We start from the raw sequence: 8,437 nt of genomic DNA on the forward strand, positions 1-8,437 counted from the left end.
ATCCTGGTCCAGGATTCGAACCCGGGACCACTGCTAACCGGAGCAGTCGCTCTACCAACTGAGCTAACCAGGAGGCTAGTCGTTAGTAGCGCGAAAGCGAATTGATCAACAACTCGAAGTGAAGGACAGGTGTTAATCGACCAGATTTAGGGGAAATCCCCAAGGTGGAGTAAGTTTCTGTGAAAGAAAGTTTGACATCCACCTAAATGCAGCCATACGGCTACAAAGGACAGCTACAAAGGAAAGCCTTGCCCCGTGCACTCAGCAGTGGTCCCGGGTTCGAATCCTGGACCAGGACGAATTTTTCTTCAACTGCGAAGTTTCTGAGAAAGCTGTTTCTGCATTTAGGTGGATGTCAAACTTTCTTTCATATCAGTAACTTCTTGACGTAGTTTGAATGAGTCAAGGATATAATGCGCGTCCGTAGCATTTGATTCTGTCTCGGTATTGAGGCGCAGTGGGAAGAGCACCATGTACCTTGCGTTCCGCCCACAGGGTCGTGGTATCGAAACCGGGCGCCGCTAACTATTATTTTTTTATAGGGTAGGGGGAGGGGTGTGGACGGACAACAACGCCGTATGGAGGGACAAGGCGAGTGAATGAGATGCAGTCACATCTAATACTTGTTACGAGTGGCCAAGCCGCTGAGAGAAACCGATGAGGGCCCCTTAGAGTCCTCGCGCCGAGTTTCGGTGTCCTGTTGCAGCGAGCGCCCCCGGGTGTCCGCCCAACAGCACAGCTGCGACTCTCCGGCCCAGCATTCTCGTGCGTCTCCCTCCCAGCGCTGCGCCAACTGGGCGACTTGCTCCGTGCACTCAGCTGCGGCTACAACGGCGACTTCACTGCTGCAGGCCGTCTCAGTGGGCCGCTTTTCTGTCCCGCACACCGTCTTTATCGTACAATGGGACGCTTAGCGCTGCCGTAAAACATTTCCAGACGCGAGACGCACTTTTCTGAACCGGCCCAGTTGCAGGAGAACGGACTCACTGAGTACTACAGCGACATGCGTCTAGTTCAAGAGGTTATCGCGGTGGTGTGGGCCATAAAGTTTCATACTACTATGAAACTCTATGGTGTGGGCGCTTGCTTTACTCAGCAGCGTATCGAAACATTCATAAAAAAATGGCTCCAATCCACGCTGTGAAGGTGGTTGGAAAGCAAAGCATTAAACGACACCCACAACAATTTCCCGTGAAACGTCACTTGTATCCACACACGTGGCTCTAGAAAGAATGAAACAAGAAATTCTGCCAGCCGTTGCCTGTAATTCGCGAGGGTGGAGTCCCGAACGCAACATCAGCGTCGGCCACGGCCGGGCTAGGACGTCGGATGCCGCCGCTGTAGCCCGGCCGTGAGAGAGGAAGAAAACGGACAGGCGCGTCTTCGAAGGTTGAGACAGCGGAACTTAGCCATCCTGATGTGCTAGCCGCGGCGCGACACAAGCGCAGACACCGGAACAATTCGGCGTGTGAGCTTAGTGATTCCTAATTGTACCGATTTAAACTAGGTAGTTTAATAAGTTTGAGAATTGCGGGAAAGCTGAGGCAGCTTTTATCGCTATTTATCAGAACCAGTTGCTACTTTAGCCTTTTGTAATACCTCGTAAAAACACAACTGAATTGGTATTCACCAATTCAGAAAACGGAGTCCCGTGGAAAGCAGTGCGCAAAAGGTAGCGCTTCTCTAGCGGCCAGATGCCTGTATCTGGTCTGTACAAATTTTTTTTTCCCGGCCTCCAAACCAGTCCTTAACTTATCTTTCCCGTAGGACCACTTCGTTCCGTCGGGTCTGGGTTGCCCTGGAGGGGCTGTCGAACAAGTCAATCAAGCCGTTCGAAGGAAGCGCGCAATGAACGCGCAGCACGCCAGAACAGGCCAAAAACAACCGTCACCAAAGCAGACGACAAAGCCGTCCCTCTGCAGGCAAGCAGGCACTTCCGCGCGGTGTACGCTGGGTAAATTCGCCGTGCGCCATCTACAATGTGCTCCGTGAGTGAACCCCTCCACCCGCGGCCACCTCCGCCGCGTTAGGAGTTTGTAGTCACGCACGCCACGAAAGAACCGTTGGTAGGTAGAGCTGGAAAGCTTTCCTTTAAACTAGAAAAAGGCCTTTAGGTTTGCGTATGTGTAATGCCTGTGCTACACGGCAACTTTCATTTGAGAGTTTGAAGGCTTCGTTACACGTGCGCCTTGTGTACTCGCAGTGTACTTGTGCGCCTCGTGTACTCCGACGGCTGGACAACTTCGGGGGGCATTTGAAAAGGCCGTGTAGCACAGGTATAATGCTGCCTGTGCAAACAATGTCTTCTCAGAAATGTTCAGAGGTGAAGCCTGCTCTAAGGAGATCGATGCAAGCGTGGTACTTGTCAGCCGGCTTTCCCACATCGTGAGTTGCGCAGTGACGCAGGATCCACGGAGGGTTGCAGCCCAGTTTACACTCCTTTGCACCACCGCACCAGTCTGGCGTACTGATCGCCGCCATTCCTGTTATTGCGCAATTCTCCGCCCCTCTCGGCGGACACCTGTGCGGCGCTATAAAGCCGCGCTGTGATTGGCGTTGCCGCGCTATAATGAAACGCCGTTGTCTCGACCCACCGATCGTGTGTGCCCCAGTCTGGGGCGCGGACATTGGGCCACTGCCCTCACCGTTCCCAGCAGGTAAACCCCGATATATAAAAAAACCAACCAGACCGAGGGTGGAAGACCTCCGATTTTTCGGGGTTCAGCATATAAAAGCGGTCAGAGCATCGGAAAGGCCGCACATTGTGAGCATAGCGATAAGCCACATGCAGACTTGCAGCTCGAAGGTCGCTGTTCACTGAAGGAAGAAGTGGAAACATACCGAATACGGCAGAGCGGCAACTGGAATGCGGAAAGGACAATAATGCTACAGTGTAGACAAAAGCAACCATAGGTGATTTGTGTGTGTGTGTGCGTTGCAATACTTTTTCCTCGCGGCATTTTTTTATGTATTTGTTTTCGAGGGGTGAAAGGGCATTCACACCTCAGGAGGACGGCAAGAGGCTACAGCCTGACGAGACCCTTCCTCCCAAAGTAACTTGCGCCGAGGCCGGGAGCAGCACACATCACAAAATAAAATGCAAAGAAAAAAAATGGATACAATATTTTCTTATATCATGCAGATAAGGAACAACATAGCTAGAACAATTTTCGAAGCCCGAAAAGGAAAAAAACACTATCGCAAAGGAAATAAAAAAATACACACGCACATACCTTACACGAACATTTTACCGCATTATTTTACAAATCAGCCGAAAAAATCGGAAAAAGCGTGACTAGCACACGTTTAGTAGAGCCAAACAGCTCAATTGAAGGTGAAAACACGACCAGTATAATACAGAAAGTTACTCAACTTAAACATAAAAAACAAGCATTATTGAAGTAAGAAACACAAACGTAACACTCTTTGCACGAAAATTATACTGTCTGCTAACGCATTGCAAACTGACATATCATTGTAACAATACCTGAAGCAAATTTTTTTTTAATAGTTTTGTGGATTTATACTCTTTAAAGGAGCCATGAAGAGAAAACACAAGTTTGGTTCATTCAAAAGATTGCCTCGTTAGAATCATACTGACACTGCTTTTACGTGAACTGCGCTCAAATAAGCTACATAATTAGGAAAATCAATGGCCATGCGACCCACTAGCTCATTCCCGCAACAGAACCTATGATGTCACACCGGACAGCTGTGCGATTGGCGGAGGGCGGCAAAACCAACGCAAATTAGGCAGAGCTTATAAGCTTTCCGAACGAGCTATCTGAGCCTAAATTTAGGCCGTGTTCTTTTTAAAGCAATAAGAATGGTGGGACAAACATTGGAAGTTCTGAAAGCACACGTAAATGGTAAACGTAAACCGGTGGGTACTCCTGTTGGTACTGCGCGCACTATGCTTGGCTTAGCATTGCGGTCGTTTCAGACGACACTGGCCGATTGACGCGAGGGACGATGTCTTACGTGACCGTATTTGTCGAGCGAGCACTATGTTTCACGAAACCATTGTCTGCGTGACCAAAACAAGCCAGGTGCAAATACGGTCAAAAACAAACCAAAGGCAGAAAACGGCTTGCTGTGGTGTTGTGGCGCCATCTAGGTTCACTAACGGTAAACAAGGCCCTGTTATGCCATTGCAGACCACGAAAACGCACTATTAAGCGGGAAAATCTACATTTTAACTTAAATTGATTAATTTCTCAGTGAATAAAACATCGTTTGCATTCGGACAAGCGCTAGGGGTTCTATACAACACGAACTCTTTCGAATACCACAAACTTGTGTTTCTTCTTCATGGCTCCTTTTAATAAGCTCTTCAATCTCCTCGTTAATATTTAAACAGTCCGCCTTCATTTGTCCGCCTACCGCGGACAAATGAAGATTTGATGGCCGCAGACTCTCGGGACACCACGCAAATTGGGAAGAAGCTTTTGAGTTGCCTCTCGGACAATCATTATAAGGTGCCGGTAGTTGTGCGAGAGAAGGTGATGGGCTTGTTTTTTGCTATGCAAGCCACGGTTGTTGGTTTGCAGACTGATCTTGCTCGGGCGGAAGGGTGCATTGAAGAACTACGCAAGCAGGTCTCTGAAGATAGGCGCCACCAGGATTCATATTCCGCTCCTGATGGCGTGGCGCCACCTCAGGCCAGCCAGCCAACGTTTGTAAAAATCCTACAGGGCCCTAACCACGCCACAAAGACTACCTCTGCCCACTTCACAGCTCCGCTGTCCGCTCCCACCGCACCTCAACGTTCTGGTTCTTATGGTTCACAGCCGTACATGTCCCATGCAAACATCCCCAACCATGTCCTTTTCGTGACCCCGATTCATCCGTCAGCAAATCCAGGTCCTGACACCATAACATTGCTGAAATCAACATTCGGTAACGACCCCTCGGGGATAGGGGTTAAACAGGTGAAGCTCATTCCATCTCTCTCGGGTCTCACTGTTGTCTCTGCCGACCGGGAGTCGATCGACAATCTAGAAAAGGCGATTTCTTCAAATGCACAAATTAAATCTGCACTCAGGGTTACCCGGCCTCTACGTGGCCTTCCGCAATTCAAGATTTCTGGCGTCGACCCCAGCATTGTTCCCGGAATCTTGCGGGCTAACATAAACGCGCGCAACAACCTGAACATTCCTGAGGAGGGCTTCCATCATCGGACCTACTTCAGGGATCGTGCTGGCAACAGTGTGCACATAACTGAGGTCTCTCCATCGGTATACAAAGTACTCAAAGACCAGGACCGACTCTTGATAGGCTGGACATCCTGCACTATTAAGGAGAATTTCTACGTTGCGGCCTGCCAGAAATGCTGCTCTTACGGCCATGTGGCAACCCGTTGCCCAAGTGAACGTGTAAGCTGTCCGTATTGCGCAGAGGCGCACACGGCAGATGCTTGCAACCTAGAAAATAAGAACAACGTGGTGTGCCGGGAGTGTCGTGCTTCTGGGAAAGAGCGTTTCAACCACACCTTTAATGCGCCGTGCTGCCAGGTCTTGACAGCTCGCATTGCAAGACTTCGCGCCAAAACCGTTTACGAGGACACTCTGCACGCTTCCCAAATTACCGGCTCAACTTAATTTCACCTCACAACTGGCATCACTACGTTTTCCTCAAGCAAACCTTGACCACACTCGCGCTGCAACTGAACATTTCGTCTCATATATGGAAGCCACAAACATTGACTTCGCGGTGGTTTCCGACCCGTATGTTAGGGGTGGGACTGTGCCAGGCATTCCGCCTCGGTGGTTTAAATTTCACCATGCCCAAACGCCGCGTTGCATGGTTGTTTCCCGAAATGTATCTTTGGACCTGTTTCCCATTCGTGATCGCCCTCACTTTAAACGCGCCTAACCTGTCAATACTCTTTATAGGAGTGTACGCTGCGCCATCTGTGGCTCTAGACCATATCCTTTCTTCCGTTGGTTCCCTTTTGGACAGCAATAACGCTGACAATGTGGTCATTGCTGGTGATTTTAATGCTAGAAACCCCCTTCGGGGGGTGATGTATTGAATGCGAGAGGACAGCAGTTGTCGCAGTTTGTTCATTCCCGTCAACTTAAAATTTTAAATGACCCGGACTCCCTTCCGACTTTTGCCACCGAATATTCCCAAACGTGGATCGACGTCACTTTGGCGAGTGGAACGGCTTGGTCTTCCAGAGTTTTCTGGGAAGTTCTGGATTCTCCGACGCTTTCCTACCACCGTTACGTTGTCTTTGGCATGGAAGATGCCCCCGTTGCACGAAGGAAGCGACTGACAAAGGCTTCTGAGTCACGTTTGGTCGAGGATCTTGTCCAGGATCCTTGGTTTGAAACAGTGCCTTTCAACAGCATCGAATCTCCACAGAAGTTGGAAGACACCGTTAACACGTTTTATGAAAAAATGGCCCGACTGCGGAAGAGATTCCAAAGTGTTCCTAAACCACACAAGGGCAATGCATGGTGGTCGGATGATCTGGCGAGGGAACGGTCGTTCGTGAGATCTGTGCGGCGCAAGTATCAAGCGTGTCGTCATCCGCTACTTCGTGCAGACCTCAGATTCTGCTATTACAGATCGCTAGGTCAGTACAGGCGTCACATTGAGAAAGCCAAGAATGAAGTTGTTAGAAGAAAATTCACCAACACATCCCAGAAGAACTTATTCGGCGTCCCTTTCAAAATTGCGTTTCATAAGTTCACTTCACCCTCCGTGTTGCCCCCTCTACGCTCTCCCGACGATTCAACTACCTCCTCCACCTTGGAATCTGCAGCCCTGCTATTTAGAACTCTTCTGCCGGCTGACGACCACCGACATGACACCCTCGCTCATCGAGCTTTGAGGACACTGATTTTACAAGTTCCGTACGTTCAGGCATCTCAAGACTATGCTTTCAGCTGGCATGAACTTCGATCAGCTGCTCGAAATATAAATCTCAAATCAGCTCCTGGACCCGACGGCATAACCGGTAATATGTTGACCCTCCTGGTCGGACGAACTTCTTCATTTCTGCTTACCTTATTCAATGCGTGCCTCACTCTTGGTCATTTTCCGTCAGTGTGGAAGGAAGCGAGGGTGACGTTTCTGCTAAAACCAAACCGGCCTCCAGATGATCCTTCATCATACAGGACCATCTGTATTTCGTCCTTGCTTGGCAAGCTTCTGGAGCGCATGCTCAATGGACGCCTTTACTTCTTTCTACACGAGTCGAGTCTGCTACACGTGAACCAGCACGGCTTTAAGCAAGGACAAAGTACCACCTCGGCGCTGCACTCTCTGCGCTCGCGCCTTCAGGCTTGGCGTGACGAAGGATCATTGGTCCTCCTTATATCTTTGGATTTCAAGGGGGCATTTGATTCTATCTGGCACCCGTATTTGCTGCACTTTTTGCGAACACACGGGTGCCCTTCGAACATTTATAGCCTGCTCCAGTCATTTTTGCACCACAGTGTGGTTCATTACAATGGCTATGCTGGGTGCGTGCAGGCGCAAACCGTGAGAGACAGCCCGCAAGGCTCGCCGCTCAGTCCCCTACTCTGGAATATTGTGATCCACGACCTACTTTGCCTTCCTGTATCGCCGGATGTGCACCTGCAAGCTTACGCTGACGACACGGTCGTTGTAGTCAAGGGTAAGATGCGGCGGGCCTTTGAGCATCTTGCCAATGAGACCCTTGAGCAAGTGTCAAAATGGACACGCACGGCTAAGCTGCAACTCAACCCCACCAAATGTACTTGCCTCCTGATTTCTAGGGGAGAGCGGGGAGCGCAGCGGAAGCCGACAATCAAGCTGGGCGGAACAACATTGCAGCAGGTCACAGAATTAAAGCTACTGGGAGTTGTCTTTGACAGGCACTTGACATTCGTTGCCCACGCGAATCACCTCCGCGGCCGAGTTGAAAAGATGTGTACTGCACTCATCGCATTTGCGAGGTTGCACTCGTTTTTAGACCGAAACCACCTCCGGCTCCTCTACTACCGCATTATTCTGCCAGCCATCACTTATGCAGCACCGGCATGGTGGGGTGACCGGCAGCATTATTCGCTTAAGGCAAAGATTCACTCCTTGATGCGCTCTCCGCTTTTTGTAGTGACTGGCGCTTACACGACCACCCGTACCGCAGCGCTAGAGGTGTTGGCCAATTCACTTCCCTTGTCCATCCTTTTAGACATTCAAACGCGTCTTTTCAATTTGTTTCACCTTAAACGGCCTGTTGATTTACCCAATACACGTGTTTCTCCAACGGAGGTGGACCACCCTCTAGACTGGACGTGCTGTCATCCTGCTCTTCGTTTGGGAATCCCGCACAACAGAATTGACTCTCAAACGGCTTCACGACTCTTTACAAGTCCAGGGTTACACGCATATACGGACGGTTCCTTCACCATGACATCTGCTGGTGCCGCATTCGTCGTGTTCAGTGCTCCGGACCTTATAG

At 50.0% G+C, this 8,437-nt stretch overlaps 1 non-coding gene across 1 annotated transcript; it reads right to left on the minus strand.

Annotated features, from left to right (window-relative positions):
• On the minus strand, window positions 1-73 carry Trnap-cgg (transfer RNA proline (anticodon CGG)). The gene has a single exon. It is a non-coding gene; the product is annotated as a tRNA-Pro (tRNA).
• Between the last annotated feature and the right edge of the window lie 8,364 nt (window positions 74-8,437).

Source organism: Haemaphysalis longicornis, unplaced genomic scaffold, assembly GCF_048455015.1.
Source record: "Haemaphysalis longicornis isolate Haplotype H1 unplaced genomic scaffold, Haemaphysalis longicornis Haplotype H1 scaffold_2, whole genome shotgun sequence".
Classification (NCBI taxonomy): Eukaryota; Metazoa; Arthropoda; class Arachnida; order Ixodida; family Ixodidae; genus Haemaphysalis; species Haemaphysalis longicornis.